Source organism: Vollenhovia emeryi, unplaced genomic scaffold, assembly GCF_000949405.1.
Source record: "Vollenhovia emeryi isolate VEMERY1.0 unplaced genomic scaffold, V.emery_V1.0 DF939158.1, whole genome shotgun sequence".
Classification (NCBI taxonomy): domain Eukaryota; kingdom Metazoa; phylum Arthropoda; class Insecta; order Hymenoptera; family Formicidae; genus Vollenhovia; species Vollenhovia emeryi.
This window is the reverse complement of record NW_011967208.1, coordinates 361682-386353: the sequence shown is the minus strand read 5'-3', so window position 1 is coordinate 386353 and position 24672 is coordinate 361682. Positions and strand designations below refer to the sequence as shown.

The 24672-nt window shown below is 43.4% G+C and overlaps 1 protein-coding gene and 1 non-coding gene across 2 annotated transcripts in view; both read left to right on the top strand.

Annotated features, from left to right (window-relative positions):
• Positions 1-24672, top strand: part of LOC105564903 — a 246384-nt gene that overhangs the window by 9004 nt on the left and 212708 nt on the right. Inside the window, exon 2 of the mRNA XM_012017670.1 lies at positions 19930-20009. The gene's annotated coding sequence lies outside the window, so the exon portion shown is untranslated. The remainder of the gene's footprint in view (positions 1-19929; positions 20010-24672) is intronic.
• Positions 3486-3558, top strand: Trnaa-agc. The gene has a single exon. It is a non-coding gene; the product is annotated as a tRNA-Ala (tRNA).

The window sequence follows — 24672 nt, the reverse complement described above, 5'->3', positions numbered from 1 at the left end:
AAAAATGTTCAATAATTGAAACACCATTGCAACAGCATATTCCTGAGACTAAATCAAGTAAAAAAGTCCTGTACTACTTTTCCCTCCGACAAACAGTTATCGAGATATTATAAGCTAAACATGTAAAAAGTTATAAATTTTGTCTTGAATGTCTCAAAAGGTATTAGGCAAATCAAAAAATGTTTCAGACAAAAGTTGTTTATATTAATTAGTAGAATAAGATAGTATAATAAACAATAGGGAGTTCCATTTAAAAAAATGACAGCGACCTCCATATAATCATAAAAGATTTCTTTTTTCGAAAATTTATTTTTTCATTATATAGCCTTTTAAAACCGTATAACTTTTGCCTGAAACATTTTTCTCTAAAATGTTCTATTTCCGAAATAAAGGGGCTGTACGGGTGGTCTGAATCACCCTGTATACATGACATATCTTTATTTGATGTTCATATCATGTGTTTATACATTGCACATGGCATGTATGTACATTGCTGGATATACAAATGTACATTATGTATATTATATGCATATGTATATACAAATGATGTACATCCTATGTATATGCATGTATATCTTGTGTATATGTACTATATGTATCTATAATGGATAACAAATATACGTCATATATGTACAGTCGGGAGCACTGAGGTTGCGACACTTTTTTTTTTATAAGTTTACGAACGCGCAAAATAATTCAGGATCTGAATTATTTTGCGCGTTCGTAAACTTATAAAAAAAAAGTGTCGCAACCTCAGTGCTCCCGACTGTACGAGGAGGAAACCGCTGATCAAAATCTTGTACACCAATTCCTACAATTCTTACACCCAGTAGGCATTACTTTATCTTATTATCTTATTTTATCTTATTTATCTTGTTTTATCTTTTATCGTCAGTGTATTCATTACTCATCCCTCTTAAGTAATTCTCGAGGGGGAAACCAAAAACATAAATAAGATAAATAAGATAAAGTAATGCCCACTGGGCATTAGTAGGCATTGGTGTACAAGATTTTGGCCAGCGGTTTCCCCTTCGATATACACTGTATATCCAAATGTTTTGTGGGAATCGTGTAATCGGTGGGGCAACATTTTAGCTGGTGGCCACCCCGTTGGTTACAGACGCCCCGACTGTCCCTCGGGAAAATTACAGGTATTCTTAGGCGCTCGAAATTCATCAGATGAGCGTTGAGATCGGGTGTTCCGCCGTCACGTGTCGGAAGGTATTTGCAATGATTTATCTCGCAGACGAGTCCTGTCTGCCTCGTAACGCCCCGCAGGAACCCGGGCATTATGCGAGGGCGTATATGACTCTGAAGTTTCACGAGGATTCCGATATTTACTGCCTCGCGTGCCGAATAGAGTTCTTTATACCGATTTTACGTGCCAGCTGTTGTGTTTCTATCCGTAACTCTTTTTTTCCCGTGGAAAATGTAGGCCGCACACACCTCGAGAACGCGCTGCACATGACGGTTTACGAGGATCATCGTCATCGCGACGAACCCCTCCATCATATTTAGTTCTCTGTCAGTTACATTCCGGCACGCACTCCCGCTGGGCGGACGAATTAAACACGCTCGCGCCCGTCTAGAGATGGCTCTGCTGAAAGCGGCGGAATAATCGTTAATACATTGTTAACGCGATGTTTCAGCGGGAACCGATGCGCTATCTCGACATTTTTCCGTCTCGCGTAAGTAATTAAGATATCAAAATACCGATCAATGTATTATTTTAGAAGAGACATAAAGTTAAAAAAAACAGCGTCACACGGGTGTGTTACGCGTAGCCTGCAACTTTATTCGTTTCTCTGAAATTACCTCGCGGATAGAATGTATTGTATGGCACTGCAGCGGCGAAAGAATCGAGTGAAACGCCGTGGGGGTATACGGCAGGCCATATGGTGGAAATCTGTACGCTCTCTGGCACGTTCTTTCCGTAACGATCTTATCTGTTTTCGTTCCCAGACCTGCCGACGCGGCATGCAAAAATTTGGCGAATCGAAGCGGAGATAAGCGGTAAAATTATCGCGGCGTACGCTCTCCGCGGGATTATTCGTTCATCGAGTACCGTCGGATTTATTTAGGACGACGTGTAATAATCGAAATCGAAAATAATTAGCGCCAATGGGTTATTTACGGTACAGCATGACGCGGACTGTTGCCAGCGACTCGCTCGCGCCGGATCAATGCTCGTTTTTCTTTAAATCTAATATACGCGCGTGCAAGATTAAGCGTGTTTATTTTTAATTTCGCGAGAATCGCGCGCGTTGTTAAAACTAGTTTGCGCCGACGCGATAGAACATTCTAAAAATTGGTTTATTGTGTTTGAATTAATAAACATGAAAAACGGAGAAATGTTTGACTTATCAAATGCAATTAGAAAAGTATTTGAATTTTAAACACTTATGCATAGAAGTGATTGATTTTCAAACACTTTTGTCGCAAATATTGCAGAACCTTGTAAAATTGTAGTAACTAAAATCAAACGCGAGTGAAATTAAACAGATATATACGTTTATTGGACATTCGAACAGATTTGTGTTGAAAACACTTTCTAATTACACACTTATGAAGCAAACACTTACAAACTTATAACAAGAACTTTTTTAAGACCGAAAGCTTTAAAAACTTGTGACAAACATACTGTTTTTTTTTTGCAACACATACACTCAACGTTTGACATAGCATAAGAAAAATATAGTAATATTAAAATTTAAATAAATTAGTAAGGCTCGTATGTGTTAAACACAAATTTCAAAGAATTTAAAGGACTCAGAGCCGTGACAGGGTGGTAGTGTCTAAATATTCTATTCTGAATTTATTGCGAAAAAATATCACCTCGGCCAGGGTTTGAACCTGGACCTCCCTCTCGCTAGGCGGGCGTCTCAACCAATTCGATCACCGAGGTACTTGGTGATACTTATCGCAATAAACTGTATCAAGACTGACAAATCAAGTCGGCGCACAGTTCTCGATTTCGAATACTGTCACGATAGGTGCATTGAAAAAAATTTCTGATTGAATATGGACGAATCAGATAATTCCTTTAGGATTTACCAGAATTCCTTTAGGATTTACCAGAATTCCTGTAATCCTACACACTTATGAAGCAAACACTTACAAACTTATAACAAGAACTTTTTTAAGACCGAAAGCTTTAAAAACTTGTGACAAACATACTGTTTTTTTTTGCAACACATACACTTAACGTTTGACATAGCATAAGAAAAATATAGTAATATTAAAATTTAAATAAATTAGTAACGCTCGTATGTGTTAAACACAAATTTCAAAGAATTTAAAGGACTCAATTCCTTTAGGATTTACCAGAATTCCTTTAGGATTTACCAGAATTCTTGTAATCCTACAGAAATTCTGGTAAATCCTAAAGGAATTATTTGATTCGTCCATATTCAACCAGAAATTTTTTTCAGTGTGGCACTCGGGAATTAACATTAGACTGTTTATTGCGATAAGTATCACCAAGTACCTCGGTGGTCGAATTGGTTGAGACGCCCGCCTAGCGAGAGGGAGGTCCAGGTTCAAACCCTGGCCGAGGTGATATTTTTTCGCAATAAATTTAGAATAGAATATTTAGACACTACCATCCTGTCACGGCTCTGAGTCCTTTAAATTCTTTAAAATTTAAGTTTATTTTCCGATACAATTAATAAAGCTCATCTTTATAAATTTATTTGTACACCTTTGCAAAAATTTTTACATACACGGCGGTGTATTTGATGTAGTACTTTTTCATTACTGTATTGTCCTGATTGTTAAAAATTTCATTACTGTATTGTCCTGATTGTTAAAAATGAAACATTTAATATGCATAAAGTTTCAGTTGTCCAGAAAACCAAACACTTTTACGCGTATAATATTTCAAGATTTCAGGATGCATTAAACACCGACTAAAACCAAAGATTTATAAAATGTTAAAAATTTCACACACTAAAAAACATGTTGAAAAGGGCGACAACAAAAATGTTTGAAATTTTAAACACTTATTCTTTAGAGCGAATGATAAATACCGGTGTTAAGCTTTTGACATTTGAGCTCGCTCGATCATTAACCGATAACTTTGTAACCGAGCTTGTTTTCAAATAGACGATTGTGGCTTTTCAGGCGGATCGTTTGAACCGAGTAAAACGACTGGGTTATAGCTATAAACACTTTATATAGATATTTTGCGCAGCGATAATGTTACCTACGACGTTCGGTTTAATTAAACTTAATTGAAATATGTTTCAAGCACGGGATAATTTTAGGTACGAACTATCTCCTAATCTGAAGATAATAGAACACAAAGAGAGACAGAGAGGGCGGGGAGACAGGAAGGGAGTATAATGTATACATTCGTTAATGAGGTTCGCTGCTTCTGCGGGCGAATGTATGTAGTTTGCAATTGGAAATTACCGTATCGAGATACACGACGAGTATTTTTCGCTCAACCTTCGCAAGTTTGCCGAAGCGTCTCGCGATGAAAAATTCGAATTGACGCGCGGCGCACTTAATTACTTAAGTCAGCCGCGATAATCGACGTTGGTTGAAACGACGGCACTTGCAGCGGGTCTCTTGGTCGGTCGCTAAACCGCCGTTTTCGTTGCCACGCGGCAGCAAAAATGTGAAGCGGGCGCAAACTTTATCGTACATAAGTGCCGGGTCGCTCTTTACGGCCCTCGCAAGAACTTGGAATATCTTGGCGTTAGAATGGGCCATTCCTGATGAGAATTACAATCCTCCCCGCTGTCTGCGACCATTCGTTCGGCACCCGGAGCCGTGAAAGTCATTGTCCTAACGTGAATTTTCGTCAATTAATCGTCGCGCCCGTCCCGTGCGCCGTCCCGCGCTGTCCCATTCATCCAAATTAAATCGAGACGGGATAGAATTCCATTTGGCGTACGGCCGAATGCGCCTCGTTCCGCCGGCTAGGTATCGCCGTTGCGTGCTCCGCTGTTTCCGTTGTTAACGGAGTTATTTTTACGTGGCCCGCGATCCGCGGGCAAGTCACTTGTACGAGAGAAGTCGTTGAACCTCGGCCGTGCTCGTAATCCTTATCGCGGACGTGAGACACGTGGAAGCGTCCTCGAATGTCGTCGTTTTCACTGCGCCGGACGGCGAATAACGACGAGAGGTTTGGGCATTGGAGAGCGGCACCGTAACTATTCGCGTTATCGAAACGATACGCCTTCGGGCGACGATACCTCTGGCCTGTAAGATTCCTCACGAATTCGCGCAACTGTTCGCTCGCCAGTATATGGCGTGCGGAATCGATCGTTCGCGGTCATTACTCGCGCGCATGCTGCGAATGGGAAGCGATCCGAGACTAGTCCAGAGGGGATGAAAGGCCGACGGGGCGACGGGGGTGCCGGTGGACGTATGGCGTTTTCAAAGTTTCAACAGCGAACAGCGTGCAGTACGCACGGCACCGCCGCCGACCATGGTTCCGGCTACGAAATTGTAATTGCTAATCGACGCCTCGGTCGTTATTTGCCGCAACCAAATTGAATTGGACCGCATATCAAATTGATCCGTAATACGAGCCCCGATTGTCTCCCCTTCTTCGCTTCATTTTTCGGCCCGACCCGACGGCGGAAAATAGATTAATAATTGAATTGTACAATTTTGCGGCGTTTACTAATTCATTAACCGCTAATTAGGCGCGCCGCAATTAATTGTGCATCCGCCGTGGGCTTCTCTCCAGCGGCGGGAAAGCGGGGCGAATCGACGTTATTTCTTTCGAGAGTTCTGGTTACGTGCGCATTGCATATTTACGAGTATGGTCTTTTAAAGCTCGGCGCTATTGCGATGCAACACGCTCTAAACGTAACGTGTAGCGAGACGGAAATGCATATTCATTCGTTTATTATCATTCGAGTCGCTGCCTATTGCGGCGATCTTTTTTTTTTTATTTACATTTCGTAAGCCGAACGATTGAATCGACTTCTCGGGTCAAGTGATTTCGAGGGAGAAAGTGTCGAATCTATCGGCTCGCTCTCGCGCGCTATCGGCTTTTACATCGTGCCGTTACAACGTCATTATTGTAACGATAATACGGGCCGCGGCGGGTCGTTTTCCGAACGGTGTAATTTAGAATGTCCGCGTAACGCGCTTTGGACGTTTAGCCCACAATTCCGAGGGCGCAATTTCGGGGCAGCCGTACGGCGAATGAAATTTGTTTCGATTGGCGAGCACCGAGATCTCGGCGTTCGCAAACTATTCCTTTGACGCGCGCCGATTTTCCCCCCGGTAGGTCGCGTCGTCGCTCCTTGGAGAGCACACGATCCGCCGTGTCCACACCGAAAGCAAATGCAGTTCGCGTAGGAAGCGTCGAGTGCGGTGGTCACGACATAGCGGTACACTTAAGTGGGGAAACTAAACTAGGTTCGATTGCACGAAACACGAAACAACGGGCATACATGCACCGGGGGCCGATCCTCGCGATCGAAGATGCCGAATCGCCGGCCCCGTCCGGGTCGTCGGACGCGACCGATACGAAGGCCGTCTCCGTTTCCAGGGAAAATTTCATTTAAACTTATTAAACACGGAATTTAGATTGAATCTGAGGCACTGTAGATTGAATATATTCGCCGAGCGAGATGCCATACATTTCCCTCGGCGACGAGCTCTCTCTCCTCGTGCGACGCCGTTAGGCCTGCAATTTGCTTTCTGATTATGTCACCGACCCTAAAAACGAGCGCGTTTCCGCCGGTCCGTTCCGGCGTTCCTTGGTCCGGCGGAGCTCTTCTCCGTGTTATATTACCGGACGACAAGCGTGATTACCTTCGTCCAACAATGTCGCAGTCGCTCGGTGGAAGAGCCGCGGTCTCAATTCCACGGACTTAAATTTTCATGGTGAAGAACGCCGCGCGCGGACGGTACGTTTAAGCCGTTCCTCGTACGAGCGGTGAGCCGCTCGTTTGCACGCGTACCTCCACAATACTCTGCGCTCCTGCGGTGTAACGAATAATTGACGATGGGCCTCTTGTTTGTCTCGTATAAGTCGAACTTAGTTATTCTATTAAGCCCGCGGCGCGGCCGATCGACGCGTGATACAGCTTACCATTCACCACGTTTACATGGAAACCAGGAGAGCGCAGCCTGGATACGTATACGTAGCGTGATTACGGTTGGTACATACAAATCTCAACAATAATTTATCCCGCGGCGAATCATCAACGCTAGACTCTCCGGTTTGCGCGGATATCAATGGTATTTCGGGCCGAATGCTAGAGGGGATTGTATTAAACACGAGGACGCAAATATGCAATTTATCTTTAAATGAACATTTCCTGGGGAGGGGCGGGGGATTTTATACTGATTTACCACAATTGTTGTCTATGTATGCTGGGATGCTGCGATATAAATATACGCTCGAGTATATAATATAAATGCATACACGTATATTGCGTTTACTGTTGGAAGATTTTAATTAAATGCGAAAACATTTTATCCGTTTAATCGTTTATCGAACTGTCTTGTTTCTTAAACAAGATAATTGTCTCGTATTTCAACATAATTTTCCATGTATCATGATTTCTGCGTGGGGTGGGGGGGGGGGCTTTTAATCGCTTTGACCAATGAATTTTCATGGTATCAGTCCGGCCTGAAGTGAGCTTTTTCGCGTGTCAAAGTCACGTCATTTTAAATCAAATTACGCGGAGGCTAGTTGGTTTCGCTTGCTGTTTGAAATTTTAGTTTTATTAGTAAATTAAGCACTGCTGTTTTGGGCGCAGAATTCAAAACACACACGTACGTTCGTACGGCAAGCCTGTGCTCAAAGGGTTGAATAAATACATATATGACTATAAATAGACTCGCATACACATATACACCAAATTCAGGATCAAGTGGATCTGCCGGGGATTAAGGCACGGCCATTATTTCACAAAGCGTGGTAGAGGACGTTCGTATATCGATGTTAAACCCCGGCAGAGGACAATAGCGCGAAAACTTTAGCAGTTTCACGCTCGATCTACAAGAGGTTGTTGCCCATTCAGTAGTCGACTTTATCGCTGAAAGTACCTTGAAAGAGAGCCTTGGCGCAACCACTCTTTATATGGTTAGCACGTGGTATCGAAAGATGAACGTTCTACGCGGGAGCCAGGTGTCGGTCCGAAAGAACACGTCAAACGGCAAAGAGGCAATCGTTGGAAAACCTTTGAGCATAGAGGACCCTACGTTTACGACAGCTTTTCGCGTAGCGCTTAGTCGTATGGATTATTTGTGTACGGCCAGAGAAGATCAATGTTTAACACGTGTATTTACGTCGATAGTAACCCGAGTAGAAATGAAATCAGGCACGCCTTATGTCTGGTCAGGGCCTGATAGGGAGGAAGTAAGGAATTCCTGACATGTGCTCGATTCCCTCATAGGATTTCATCAACGTTAACCTGAATAGATAGCACTAGTAGCACTCACCGCCGCAACGTGGCGACCGCGCGTTAGTCTTTCTCGTAAGTAAAATTCATCCCGTATTCTCGCCCGTATTAGTACAAGAGGCGAGTCGATATGATCCGACAGCGAGTTGTCTGGACTGTGGATAAACTTCTATGACTCGAATATACTTTTGATGACTATATAATTTAACACCATTTAAAAATTAGTTAAAAAAATTGACTTTTTGTAAGAGGAAGCCTATTGATGCCCTACTATCCTCTATTAGAAATTGTAAGGCGTAGCAAGGGGCAAGTCACGAGGTCTCGATAAGGAAAACCTGACCAGGCAATTTTTATTCTCGACGTTACATTTACGGCCAGGACCCTATCAGGGCTGCCTGATGAGTGCCTGATCAGGCATTGAGGCATCCTTATTAGGCCCTACCAGGACCCTACTAAAATTTCTGCTCGGGAACACAAAATTCTTAAGCGTGTGACACGTATTTATTTATAATACAATGTAAGAAATTTTTCAAAGATGTAGATTATACTGTACGTTACGTTTTATTCTTCCTTAGCACGTGTAAAACTTTAGATGGATCACTTAAACCCAGTTGAGAATTTTACCAAGGTGATAGTAAAAAAAAGAAATGAGGAAAGTATGGAGCGTTTTTATCGCGAGCGTCGCACGCCATTAAAATTCGCACGACAATCCACAAAAGCGTGGTATCGATTTTCTGATTCCACTTGTGCCCAACTGTTACCGGCTTTACGCTCACTTTATGCGCGTTGCGAGCCTTTTCCACATCAGATTACCTCCAGACCGTCTGGCAATATACACATCTCATGTGTATTTCAACGAGGAAATACCTCGTTTCCTCGGGGCTCTTCCTGCGGGAAGAAGACAGGTTTATTAAAAGGAAGAGGGAGATTATTTTAAGCCAGCTTTTCTTAAGAGACTTAACAAATTTTGTACGCTATCATTAGTAAGAAAATCAGAGAGTATCGTTTAGACGGGAATTAGCGGTCGGATAAAGTAATAGTCTACTTAAATAATATTCGCTATAATCCCCCGTTAATCCATTCAGTCTACTAAAACTTGTTGAGCAGGGGCTCCTATATTAATAGGTTTAATTCGCGAAAGTAGAGCCCGTTGAGTAATAATACCTGTGTGTGTTGCGAAATGTTCGGCATCTGCGACGGTCTTAATAACGGTAAATCTCGGATAACGTTGGTTTTGGCGCGATATTAAGTATCGCCGTGATACTTGTCGCGCGATAACGAATCGCCACCGCCGGCAAAAAGCGTCGGCTCGCGATGCGGGAAACCATTGGGGAAGCTTTATACTTCCAATATTATCTCGCCCGCAATTTCTCACTGGGGAGAGTCGGCCTGGCCCGCGCCCGGTAATGTTCCCCGGGCTTAATTCTTCGGACTTATGATCTTTCGACCTACATTCGCGGGGGGGGGGGGGGAGAGCCGGAACGATATACCATTATCTAGCGAATTTCACGTTTACGCCGCGCGATCATTACAAAGGCGAGGTGCCATCCCTCTTCCGGGGTGAAACTTTACGAAGCAATCTTGTTTATTTACCTTAACCCGGTCCTCCATCTGTAAATTACTTTCAAACTCCGCACCTACCCGTGACAGTCGCTTCCTTCGACCAGGTGCTCGCGACGCGAGAAAGCTTCGAGTCAATCGCTCGAGAGCCTAGGCTCCTGTAACTTCTCGTTCGCTCGCGAAGAAAGTTGCAGGGCGGACACCGATCCCTTAAGTTGTCTCCTCTCTCTCTCGCTTATCCCGCTGCGCATGAAGGATCTCGAAGAAACGGAACATATGCCCGGGATAATCCCGTTTCGAGAGAGAGGACGTAACTCACCCGCTCTCAAAATCATCTTCTTACGGTTGTCTCGGCGTGACGCGGGCTCTCCGCGCGAGGATTCTCATGAGATGTCATCAGGGCGCGCAGTGAGTCACAGGCCAGCTGTCTCCGGAGGGCGCGTCGTGACTAAAAATAGCGAGAGTCGCGCGTGGGAGGCACATCCGAGGTGTCAAATTGGGACGGTCGCGCTTCCTTAATGAGCGGGGAGCGTACGGGGTCGCTGGAATCTGGTCGCGCATTCCCTTACGTGGGAGTGTAGGGACGTAGCGATGACGATGACAGGGAGACGACGCCAATTCCCGGCGACATTTACACGACGGATATGGGACCGCTCGCGAGATAAAAAGGGAGAGAGAGAGAGAGAGTCGCTCGTTGGCGCGCTGCTCCTGCATGACGAATGATCTGTCAGGTGGTTGCCGTCTAGTGCGGCAACAGACGCGCGGGAGCTCGCGGAAAGTACGCGACTCGCTCGCTCTGTGTGTTAACCCTTTGAAAGCGTGCCAAAATGTGCGCTTGCCGCGCGAGGCCATGAATGACCGCGAAATCTGGTGTAAACAACATGCGAGCGCGCGCTCCCGTTCATCTCTAATCGCGGCCGCGATCTCCCGGCGAGTATCACGATTGCATCAATTACGCGCCAAGTGCGATCGCGTGACCTACTTGTATTTGCGGATTTAACATTTCGCAAAATGTACTTTAACGGAAATGTAAAATAGGATGGCGGTGATAAATTTCGTTGACCTGGGACACTTTTGTTTTCGGATTAATTCGATTTGAATACATCGCCACTAATAAATATATTTATCGAGCTTCTTCGATTGGAAACCCACAAAAACAGTTTCGTGATATTTTTCTCGTATGATTGACCAATATTTATTCGCGAAATAGAAGTGGATCATGTCTATCAAAATTTTCCAATTATTTTTATTGAATATTTATTTCCCCGCTGTGCGCCGCGGCCGCCACGACATAAAGACGATACAGGTGCGTTGCGAGGAGAATATTCTATTTACGCGCTTGTGTGCGATAACTTCCGGCATTACGCGCCGAGATTATTCGCTTTGTATAATATAGTTTTCCCGCAACGGTCAGCAAGCATCGCGTTGTCTCGTGTGTCGATGGATACGTCACTTCTTCCTCATCGAAGCAGCTTATTGAATCTGCAATCGTGTGTATGACAGGGACCCATTGATGTTTCGCGTCTAGCTTGGATGTCAGAGCTGGAGATACGGATAAACGAACGAAGCTGGAGCACCCTGATTCACGCTGGTCAATCGATCGTTACAACGGAGAGACGTGACATTGTTAAGCCCGTTCTCTCTTTACATCTCGCGGGCGTTTTTCGCTGCACCAATTACACCGAACTTCCGTACGTGAGGATTGACGATTGTCGTTTTAACTTTCCGCGATTATGTTTTTTGGGTTGGGGAGGGGGGGGATCGGCTTATTATCTGCGTTAATAAAACGAATCGCGGCGAAGCGGGATGGCGCGAGGAAAGTTTCGATCTTCGCGATCGTTATAACTTGGATGGCGCTGAGATTATCGTTTTACTGTGTTAGAATATTCTTTTACATATGCATGAATTCCGGAATGGACTAAATATTATGCGCGTAGAAAATAATGTAAAATATTTAATGATATATATACACGCATTCTGACAAAAGTGACAAATTTTTTTAATATATTTACAAATCGTTTATCGATTTGAATATGTGAATTCACTGGCGATAATAACTCGATCCGCCTGTAAGAAAACTGCGTTATGTCCGAAAAGAAGCAGGACAAATGTGGACGAAGAAACGGTATATGAATTCACAATTTATTAAAAATTACAAGTATCGGCTATCTACATCCTGCCTCGACTCGCATTGGCCATTCTTCTTTCTTGTTTAAAAATAACAAAGTAACATTTTATGAGTTAATGCGTAATAAATTTTACTTAATGCACCCTTTATTTTATATATACATTAATATATATATATTTATAATAAAGTGTGCACGCGGTAAGTAAACTTTATTATTCATTAATTCGTAAAGTTTTACTTTTGTCAGACGGAAAGGTTAAATGGAGTAGAAAATAGGTATTATAAAACAGAAAGCTAGTGCAACAGTAAAATAGAAAAATTAAATTCCTTTATTACATGCCGCGAGCTAAATGATTTTTTTGCAAAGTGTGGTCGATTTGAAAGTAGAAAGGAATTTTTCCATCTCGCACTCAAAGGCGCTTTTCGAAACATCAACTCTAAGTTACTACATTCCGCGTGTGCTCAGAAGAGAGAACGAATATATATCTTGGTATCTTTCAATAAGTCCATGAACGACATCAGTGTAGTTCGCCAGTTGGGTACTTACTTCCGCGTCGTAGGTCAAAGTCATCTCTGCGAATTTCGTTGGAAGAGAAAAACGTTCAAACATTATGCTTTCCTTTTTATACGAAATAACACAGCGCGGTTCTTAAGTTAATATGAATTTCACAAGCAAGATAAATTATATATTTCAACCGGGAAGATATTTCACTCTGTGAAAATTTGCATCCCTTAGATACACAAGCCGAGATTGTTTTGTATTCCGACATTACTTTTCTAGCAACTAGATAGTGTGGAGAAGCTCGGCGAAAAAGTAATGGACGTAGAAATTATTATTTTAATGCATTTCACGAGTGGCGTTTGAACAATTTCGCTACTGTATAAAGCTTATACGCACTTATTAATTTGCCGCGGTCCCATAATTCTCTTGGAAATAATCTTTGTTTAATCTTTACTTTGTCTTATGTACTTTCTTGCGTTCCGAAGAAAACCGACGGAAATGAATTAATATCTAAAGTGAATTAAAATATCTAAAAAATGAACTAACGCGTGTGCAAAATGACTTTTAGTGTAGGATCGATTTGCAAACTACTAATGGAAGTATCAATGAAAACAACAAATTCGACTGCCCAAAAATATAATTTGTATACATTTATTATTATTCTGTCTTATTGTACGTACTGCTAATTGCGTTATACAATACTTTTATTTTTAATTGTTATTTTTTCATACAGTCAAAAATTAAAGGAGGACAGTGCTTCAAGTCGCTTATAAAATCCAGTCTATAAAAGTATTTTCGTCACACTTGGTTACTGAGAAGTTTCACAATTTAAAATGCAGCGAAAAGAATTCCACTGAATTAGCTGACGTTTAATTTATTTCTAGCCGAATATCGACTTGGCGAAAATTACTTTTGACTTTAATTAAGTTTCAAAGCGATGGAACTCATTCTTAATCAACCTAAAATGTGTCAGTATTCCTATGATGAAGGGGGGGGGGAGAGGAAAAAGAAGGAGAGAGAGAGAGATCACTTTCGAGATTCTTGGAAATATTCAGAGATATTTACGCACGCAATGTTGCGATAGCTTTTTAATTGTCTGCAAAAAAAACGTAGCTGGAAGTAATTATTTGTTTAAACGGCTCTCGAAGTAATAAAAATTGAACAAATAAAAATTGACCTTTAAGAGTGTATCTCACTTTATTAGAATTTTAATCACGTTCAATTTCATGCCGCGGAAGTAACTTGGCAATACTGGACCTTCGTTAAATTATAAATGAAATAAGAAAAAAGTCGCAGGGCCGCCGAGAAACTGTCGATAACGTACTTTCTTAATGAGAGATGGGCCTCACGTGTATAGTCGTTGAATTGAACCCATTGGGGCGGAAACGGTTAATTTCGCATATCGCGCGATGTATCCCCGACGCGCAGTCTCGAGATTAAAATAGGTCAGAGTGTCTCTAAGAGAGAGAGCGCGAAAGTCGCATATCGCATCGTCTACGGATGCTTCTAATCAGAGAATCCAGGTAAATTCCGTGGAAAAACTTTTATCAACAGCTCGTAATGCCGTAAGGTGATATCGCTGATTATCGGGTGGACTACCAAGTACGGCCGAATCATTTTCTGATTTAATTAAATGTTCTGCAAAGCAAATAATTTCTTTCTGCAAACTGGATCTCGCGAGCGACTTCATGAAGTTCCGGCGGTAAATCAAATTGGCCCTGGCGTAAAATCGCGCGTACGGGGATCGATCTGATGGCCTGGGTGCCGTCACGCTCCCGTGCCATTCCTACAGTACACTTTTTATTTAGGGACAATTTGCACATATTGCCGGCTATATCGCAAGAGCTTTATGGCCGGCAAAAATTTTTACTATGTAGGCGGAAGTCGAGAATGAAGCGCGCGGCCCCCTGGTCGTTCCGTTTGTACAGCTCGCGTTATATACAAAAAAAAGAACTTTCCATGAATGTTTCTGTGTAAAGTTAATTGAGTTTGTATCGTTCTTTACTTTTTTTTTCAATACAGCGATTGCCGCTACCACTGCGTCAGTTCAGAGGCGTGCTGCGTAACACATGTCCATTAAACGGTAGAAAATTGATTTGATGCGCCCGAAATTCATGGCGCGGTTACGCGAAGTAAAAAAAAGTATATTTTTGTATGATTTGAATTCATCGCTACAATAATATCTCCTTTTTTTTTATTTTATACGCGACATTATGGCAGAACCGTCGATAAAGGGCCAATGCGGTGCGCGCCGATATTTTATTCCCGATATATCAGTTGGCGCGCGAGAGATTACAAACATCCGCTATTCTTCCGTTTCGCATAAGTTGGTCTCCAAGCCTGAAGGAAAACGTCAGATTCGGCCTATAGAATTTCAATGCGCGCGACAAGAGGCGAGCGAGAGCGCGGGGCAATTGCATAAAAGCTCGCAATTACTCCTGTAAACGTAATTTATGGTAGCGGCGTTTACAAAATCTGCAAAGAATTTGTAGACTCGCACTCGTCTCCCTGTAAACGCAAAAAAAAAAACGTTTACAGTATATCGTGAATGTTTGATAGTACAAAAACAAACTGCCGTATCCGGTAGCGGTGCAATCAGATCCGCGATAAAACCTTTTTCTACTGCGGCCCAGATATTTCGCGTGTATTCAGAAATATTCCGAAATATTTGTTTTTAATCGGAGAAAATAAATTTGCTACGATAAAGATAAATTATACCCTCGCATGAGCGATACTATTCTCCGCCCCCCCCCCCCCCCGCGGAGTTTGCGTATTGGCGCGAGCGGAGCGATATACCGGGAACCGAGGACGAGGCTCTGATAGAACTTGCCGACGAGTTCGTTCGAGAGACGCGATTAAGATCGCGTATCGTATCTGCCGATCGTCTCAAAGATCGAACTTTCAGCGACGCCACTCGATTCGTTAATTCCATTCCACCGCCCGCGTCGACGCTGATGGAAAGGGGGTGGGGGAAGGGGGTGGGCAAAAAAAAGGAAAGAAATCGCCGAACCGAGGGAACGACTTGGAAACTTCACTGCAAACTCAATCTTCGGGATTACCAATACTCGCGGTCTCATTCATATACTCGTCCGCTTGCTCTTCCGGCGGGAATAGCCGTGTGTATCTCCACGGGGCATACTCTCTCTCTCTCTCTCTCTTCCTCGTAGTTTCTTTTTCTTTTCGCGGCCAGATTTCGTGGGGATAAATTACCTCTCGAGGATTATTCGACGTCACGACGCCCTTACGTTCCGCGGATTTCGTACGCGCGTTAACGTCTGGCTGAAATAAAACCGCGATACCGGAGATCTTCTTGTCAGCCGGGGCGGCGCACTAACATACGCGGGAAAGGAACTGCAGAGAGGAAACGCCGCGGCGTCTACTTCCGCCGCCGTGATCGCGCGCGCTGCTCGTGCACTTTCCATTCTTCCTCGTTTTCTCCTCCCGCACGGCTTATCGATCCCCGACCTTATTTATATGGCGCATGCCCGATCGCGCAAATATACTCAGCGCCGTTGGGGCAGAATGAATTTTGCTTAAATCGTAAAATCGATAGCTACCAAGGACACGCTGAGCGCTCTGATGGCGAAAGTATGATGGAGTAGGATAAGTATCCTATACCGTGTCATATTTTATTCATTATTCCTTGGACCAATTCCGAGGGAATTTTTCCTTAGTGAAAATCTGATTAGATTCTTTTCTACAACTTTATAATTGTATGACACACATAGCAATTCTCGCTGAAATGTACCGAGTTTTATTATTGTTTTTTTAAATTGATTTTGTGTCTCCGGAATGAACACGAATTGAAAACCTAATTTTAGCTCGCACAATTTTTCACGGTTGGAAAGGAACATCGGTGATTTCTTTTGGAATAAAGTTATTTAATTCTAAATATAATTTTGCAAAATTCGTGACGTAATTGCGAAATTTTACGAGAGAGGAATTAATTAACTAGGTAGAATATCTGTTTATTAAGAAAGTAGGAATAATAATGGAGAACACTCTAAATGATAAGTGTTTGAAATAAAAACATTTTTACTGTCGCTATTTTCAAGATGTTTATTAGTGTGTAAAATTTCAAACATTTTATAAATGTTTGGTTTAAGGTGGTGTTTGATTTATCTCACGCGTAAAAGTGTTTGATTTTCTGAATAACTGAAATTTTATGCAGATGTTTCATTTTTAATTATGCTATAACAAGTGTTGAGTTATGTTTTGCAACAACACAGTATATATGTGTCAAAATTTTTTAATCTTTCAGTCTTAAAAAAGTTTTTATCACAAGTTCGTAAGTATTTGTTTCATAAATGTGTAATTAGACAGTGCTCGAAATACAAATCTATTTGAATTTCTAATAATCAAACACAAACTTTGTTTTATTTTGTTCCCGTTTGAAAATCAAACGTATATATCTGTGTAACTTGACTCGTATTCGATTTTAGCAACACAATTTTACAAGGTTCTGCAACGTTTGATACAAAAGTGTTTTGAAAGCCAATCATTTCTATGTGCAAGTGCAATTTTAAATTGAAACGCTTTTCTAATTCTGTGTTTGATAAGTCAAACATTTTCTGTCTTAATGTATATAATTCAAACACTTAACGATGAACCAATTTTCAGAGTGAAAAAGACGGAAATAGTCACGTGCTAAAATTACGAAGTCGGGACTTACATGCATAATAAAAGACTCGGTTTTAGAAGCTGGAATAGCCGATAGTGGGTCGAGTTGTTGAAATGCGAAGGCGAAAATACTCGGGGCTAAGATTCGCGAACTTGTTAGCAATGCATTTCAAACCTTATCGCAACTCGATCGTCGCTCCCGGAAAAAAAAGCGCGGAGCAGGAAGGGGAGCTATTCTCGGGTTTACCTGTTCCAGTTATAAAAGAACCGGGATTTCGCTAGCATGTATCCAGGCCAGTCAACGGGGACCGACTTTACGGGCAGGAACTTTCAATAAGATCCGCGGTCCTCCTCGAAACGTGCTCGTACCTGCCTCACGTATATGGAAGCGAATCCGAGTCATGCCGTCGGCATGCTCGTTCGCATGGAAACTTACACGATCGTCGAATCGAATTCCGAATTCTTTATCCCGCCCTCCGTTAAACCGTTGTCTGCGTCGTCGGCCGCCACCGAAATCCCGGCCCTTAACTTCAATCTGTAACCTCCACCTTTCCCCTTTATATCGCGAGTCACGCCTCGCCACAACTATCGCTTGGATTTATGAATATTTTCTTCGATACTTATCGATTTCACTTTCCCCCGCGCGAGTTTCCGCGCGCCGAAGAAAATCCCGCCAATGCAAATTTCAATTCGAGTCATTCTTTCGCGCCGAATACGCTTCGAAGTCCCTAAAAGTCACCTTTGTTCCTCGTAAGATTTCATTGCACTTCCCAACTCCGGACATTTAGAGAGTATCGTAAGGAAGTGTATTCGCACCCGTTTAGATTTCCTTCCACTTCGAACTGCGATTGTATATCTTGAACTTGATTATATTGTGCAAATACTTATCATATATGTTCTTCTAATTCCTAACGTGAGCTAATCTTACTCGCGGTTTTTTTTGGAAGTGCGTACACTTTGGAAAAGCGCGACTAAAGTCTAAATCCAAAATGTATAATATAAAATAAGATGTAGAATATAATTATTAATAATGTTGGAATTTGTGAAATAGCAGAGGGATAGATTAGTAAATTAAAGCCTTTATCGTGCAATTGAATAAAAATGCAGATTCGAATAAACGTTCAGAAAGTCTTATAAATTGTCTTTAATGCCGCTACATAAGCTCTGATATTTAGAAACTTTTTCTGTTCTACGAGTCGTATACGTGTATGAGCTAATATAGAATTTATGATTTTCTGATAAATCCGATACTCGATATTCTTTTTTAAATCCTTTGTCTTTATTGCCTTTTGCTTTATAACTGCATTCCTTTATATCTGAACGCTGTACACTTGGACTTTTTAAAATCAATTACAGCCATTAAAAAAAAATAAGTGCAACAATAAAGTTTGTTGTAGGAGAAAAGATTGCATTATAATCGGAAAGTGATTTCCTAACGCAATGGATTGCATTTTCTTGGCGCAATTTTACGGCGATACGAAAATATGTACACATCTATTTTGACGAGCTACTTTTTGTCAGGCACAATTAAAATTTTCTGTTGGCATATTTTTTTATATCGTGAATTTTGTTTCGAAAAAAATTACGTTATAATATTAATCTTATTCATTGTTATCGATAGTGGTGTTACTATTTATGAAACCTTGAAAGCAAAAACCGACGAGCACCGTGTATTAATTTGTTCCGAATCAGCGCGGACATAATTTTGCCGTAACAATGTCGGCACGTACGATATTCATAAGCGCATTTTAATCCGTCTCGCTATTAAGTGTTAATTAGCTGTTATGGGCAGTTTTATTATTTAATTACAAAATATAATACGATTATATCTTGCGTACCGTTATTATGTGCAACGTCCTGTTTTATCACTTAAAAACTGTGTTCGCATGAAGACACGCGCGTGTTTAGGCATTACATTTATAATGCTTGCTTTGTTTAATTATCGCGAATGAGCGTTACGGAAATTTTCGTACTTGCCAGAGTTTTGTTGCGACACAGAGGCCAGAAAAAGCACCACTTTCGTAACGAATTTGCTTTCTCTCATAATTTCAAGCGAGAAAATGTTTCGCGTGCGTTTCGTGACCGAGTCACGTGCTTGATCGATCGTAGGAAGAAAGCGAGCGTCGTCCAAGTGTTTTCTTGACTGCATCGTAGCAGCAAAAATCTCATATACTAGAATTGATTAATAATTTTCCACTTTCGGGATTTAGAATCTGGACGCTTTCGGCCAGGCGCATTTCGCGTTCTGATTGTCTGGTACATTATAACTCAAGCTATGTATGTAGAGAAAAGCCCCCTATTATGAGACAGGATATTAATACGAGATAGTGCGTTTTCTGCAAAATTAATAGGCGTCATCTATTGAGTTCACCATGAACGTTTAGTCGAAAATTTATTGTTAGATCGCGTAATCGTTGCGAGTAAAGATTTTTTTATTGAATTTGGACGTTGAAAACCTGCTATCTCATATTAGAAGCCCATCTAACAATAATACATGTGAGGGATTAAACTCAAATTGAAAGACAATATCTATACTATAATTAAATGAATAACAATAAAGTGTTGAAATTTTTAATCACGATGCAAAATACACATGCAATGCAGCCGATAAAAAATACTAGTCAATCCCGGCGATGTAAAGATATATTAATTCTAATGTAAATTGATACCGGACACGTCATTCAATGTTACGTATTTTGTTAATGTACAAAACTGACGGTACGTTCATCTTTTTGTTTCAGATTAAACGACACAGCGCCATTTGCGGTCCAAAGCGACGATAATAACCTGGAAGCATTAATCATCTCAACGTCTCGCTATCGTAAGTGCGTTCCGTATATTTGTATGTTAACGGCGCGAAATTAAATGAACCTCCGAGCCTCGGCGGTCGCGATCGCTTGTATTTCCGCGCACGTACACGCGCTTACACTTTTGACTCGAATTTCTTATTAACGCAACGCACACGACGACGTGGCGCCGGCGTAATTCTACGTCGCTGATTCACGATAACACATCGAAATTGCGATGTGCCAACAGAAACGAGAGCTGATATCATCGATCCGTTACCTAGAAATTTACCTACCAGCTCGTTATCGGTTATTATCGTACGGAGCGCGAGTACTCGACGCATGATAAATCAATGACTCGCCCGCCTAGATAAGACTCGGGCGTATCGGTTACTCCATATATTTGATTCACCACTCTTATCGCTATTCCACCACGGATATTGCCACATACGGCGATTAGATGCCGGTCTTGCGTCGTGTTCGAAACGCGTGCGTATCGTGAAATATGAGGTGGGATGATACATTTTCGATGCAGGTCGAATGGTAAAACGATGGTTGACCGAGCGTATGTCGAAAATTATTGCGTGCGGCGGCCCCGGGAAATTTCGCATCTGCGTTTTCGGTCAATAATAAATCGCGCGCGGCCGTGCTGATGGAATATTATATACTGTAAAAGTTTTCGATTGTGATATGGACCGAAGATTTATCTGCTCACTTATTCGACCGCGCGCTTCGGGGATATATCAGATTTAACCAGATTTCGTTACCGAGATGACGTGTTTGCCGAATGCTCACCGTGGAAAAACTCACCGCGCCGAACTCCCCGTGCGTATTTTTGCAGTTTTACGCCGAGCGCAGCGCCGTATGAGAAAATATGCGTTGCCGCTGTTGCATTCGCAACAATGCACGCCTGGCGGAACTCGGGTGCGGTGCTGTTGCGCTCGCGTTTGTCGTATTAAAAAAAAAAGGGATCGCTACAGATCGAGTTTTTTTTTTCGAAAGTGTCGATTGTTCCGTGTCAAAATGGCCGCGATCGTGTACGGGGTGTGTTTCTCTAGGAGCGACGAGCGGGGGCTGCTTACATACATGGCGATTTAACGTGACGAGTAAATCCAGCGTGCGCGCGTGCAAAGTGAATTCCCAGCGTATGTTCGATGATTTAGATTCGCGCTATTGTTTCTGCGATTACATCTGACGAACTGCCCGAGCAAATTCGACGGATTTATTTGACTCGCGTTGCGTTGCGTTGCGTTGCGCGGAAACAACGCAGTAATGACGTCGACCGTAGAAAATGGCTTTCGAATCTCCGTGCCGAGGGAGCAATTTGTCCCGCGATATTCGGTGACCGCCGTGTCGGAGAGGGCCGAGGTTTTACTTGGACGGCGGAGGATACTAATTCGCGATAATTGACATCAATTAGGGGTGGGCTGGCCCGAGGCCGAGGGAGAAATGATTGACGTTAGTCGCGCGCGCGCGCCGCGTCTTTCCCGATAGGCGCGGAAACTCCGCGCGAGCGCAGTCACACGAGAAACGCGATAACATGGATGTGCATTCGTAGACGCGCATGCATCATATTTAGCGGTAAATGTAGGCACGCCGTATGAATGCCTAAATATCCCCTGCCCATTTATCTCTCTGTTCGCCCCCGATACAAAAATCCGTACAGATTTCGCGGGCTTTGTAGGAACTGTCGGCATGTCACGTGGCAAATTGTTTAAAATTCTGCGCTCGGTCGAGCGCTGCTGAATTCAAAAGGCCGCCGTTGTAAATTGCCCGGATGCACGCGACCCGTGTACAGGCGGCCAGTTGTCGGCCGCCCGTATGTTCAGAAAATATCGCCACTCCGGAATATTTTGGGATTGCGTACTCGCGCGCGCGCGCCAGAGACGTGGGACCTGCAGCGACGACGCCGAGTCCCCGGGCTCGTCCGTCCCAGTCGCCGTCGACGCGGTCGCCGGCGGTCGCGCCCGGCAATTCGGCGCGTATCCTGAAATTTCGCCCTGTCTAAATTTCGCCGGCGGAACGCGTGCTCCCGCGTTGTGCCTTCGGTCGGAAGACCCCGTGTTCCAGGGGCCGTGCCTTGTGTACATAATGTAATTTGCGGGACAAATTCACATCTCAAACGGACGGATATGGGACGGGCGTTTCGCGTTGCGACTGCCATGTCTGAAGCCCGGTACATTTCGAGTTAAATTAATTCGCATAACGCTCCAGAGTTTCGGTCATCCGATTCCCGGATCCGTCTCATCGAGTCCGTCCTCGCGGACCCGGCTCCACCCTCCGCGTCCGTCCCTCGTCCCTTTTCTCGGCCGGTTCAACGCTCGCGGCTGATAATTTACGATGACTCACGCGCGGCGCGAGTCTTTAATGGGTTTAACATCGCGCCCTAAATATAAAGCGGGATTTGGTACGAGTCTGAAAAGGTATTCAACGCGAGGCCGGAATCCCCACGGGCTTTGGTACCGGCGCCGGTTCATTACTTTCTCAGACATTCTTTAAAGTCCTTCTTTGCTGCGGCACAAACTTAACTTTATTAGCAAATACGCCCAATGCAACGAATTAAATCTAAAGTTGCTGGCATGTTGGCGCAACAAATTTGATTTCAAGTTTGAGCAATAATACACGTCAATGTTCTCCCGCGCGGTGTGGTTTCGTTAATTAGATCAAACGTTATTATTATAAATTGGATATATATATATAGCTTGTTGAACCTAGTATTGCAGTTTCGGATGATATAATCAACACGCGAGGAGATTCGTACCCCAAGAAGATTGCAGATAATTTAGAGTAAAACGAGTTTCGATCTAATTCCATCGCTTTCTACCGCTCGTCATAGATCCCCGAGACTCGCGGATAAAATATAGACCCGCGTTTAGCAAGTGAATAGTTGATTACTAATCTAATTCCTCGAGATTTCCGCCGCTTATCGCTCAGCGCTATCAAAGCTCATTCGATTAATGTTCAGGAGAAGACTATTCCGTAAGTTTTACTTTCGATATCCAGCCGGGGAGCGGAGAATCCCGTGAACAAGCGGAAAGTGCGGACGGTGCTGAGCAACTTGTAGAATAATGGATGTACGAAGGCGCGAAGTCACGGCGCCGATCTCGAAAGAGTCGTCGGGGCGACGTGTCGTATCCCCCCCGGAATATCCGGCTGCAACAAATCGCCTAATCAGGTGGATATATGACGGATGGAGAGGTGAAATTGGTTCCTGGCCGCGAGTAAATCTCGCGCGTGTCACGGCGGGGGTGGGGCGCGGGGAAAGCCGGGGAGAAAGGACGCCCGGATCGATTTCCTGCGGGATTTATGCCACTATTTTTTATCCCGGCCCGCCCGCGAAGACGTCGTACACTGCGTCACGGGGGCGTCGGGGATGCTGTCTGCCCCGGCGTGCCGTTTTTCAGCTCGCGCCGCTCTCCGTTTCGCTGCGCTTTTGGCACGCGGCTCGAATACCCAGCGACATTAATGCGACGGAGAACACCGTCGAAAAGTTTTAATCAATCCGCTCCGATGACTCTTGGAATTTGGCCACGCGTTACGCCGAAACGGAACTTTGCGCCGGCGGCAGGGAGGGGGGGGCGGCGGCTTTGCTGCACGATTTAAAAAATGACCCGGCGCGCCGGCCTTTGTCCGCGCTGCCTCGTTTCAGCGGGCACCATATTTTCAACGTCAGCGTACGCGCGCGAACGAAGGTTGATGCAGTTAACCTTCGTGCATAAGATCGCGTGAGTTTTTAATGTGATTCTCATGCTACGCGCTAGTTTCCCCATTGAAGTTACGGTGGTTTCCACCCTGCCGCGCGACATACCGAGGCACACGTTAGTCGGGGCAAACTTTGCCTTATACTTTCCCGGTCGCTTTATTGTCCCGACGTTGCAGTTTTATTGCGATACTCCATTGTAACGCTAGGGAGAAATTTTTGAGTGCGCCCTTCATCCGTAAATTCACCCTTTAAACCTAGCTCCCTAGAGTAGAAACGGAAACAGGCATGACTTATGTATGGTCAGGGCCTGATAGAGAGGAAGTAGAGGAATGCCTTAATAAGGAATTCCCGACATGTGCCTGATCCGGTGCGCTTGATTCCCTCCCGAGTAGAAATAAAATCATGCATGCCTTATGTATGGTCAGGGCCCGATAGGGAGGAAGTAAAGAATGCCCTAATAAGGAGTCCCTGACATGTGCCTGATCCGGTACGCCTGATTCCCTCATAGAATTTGATAAACGTTAACCTGAATAGATAGCACTAGTACCACATACTGCCGCGACGTGGCGACCGCGCGTTAGTCTTTCTCGTATGTAAAAATCATCCCGTATTAGTATAAGAGGCGAGCCGATATGATGCGACAGCGAGTTGTCTGGATCATGGATAAACTTCAGTAACCTGAATATACTTTTGATGACTACGTAATTTAACACAATTTAAACAGGAATTTCAACGTAAATATACATATATATGTATGTATAAACTGAACCGTTGCACCGATTATCGTCAAATACAATACCAGCCATCTCTTAATCACACTCAATAAATGTGCCAAAGTAGAAGGCGATATCTCAAAAATTGCGGAGGTGAGAGCGCGAACAATTATTGCGCGCGCGCGCGCGACACACACACACACACACACACACACACACACACACACACACACACACACACACACACACACACACACACACACACACACACATTTTTTAAAT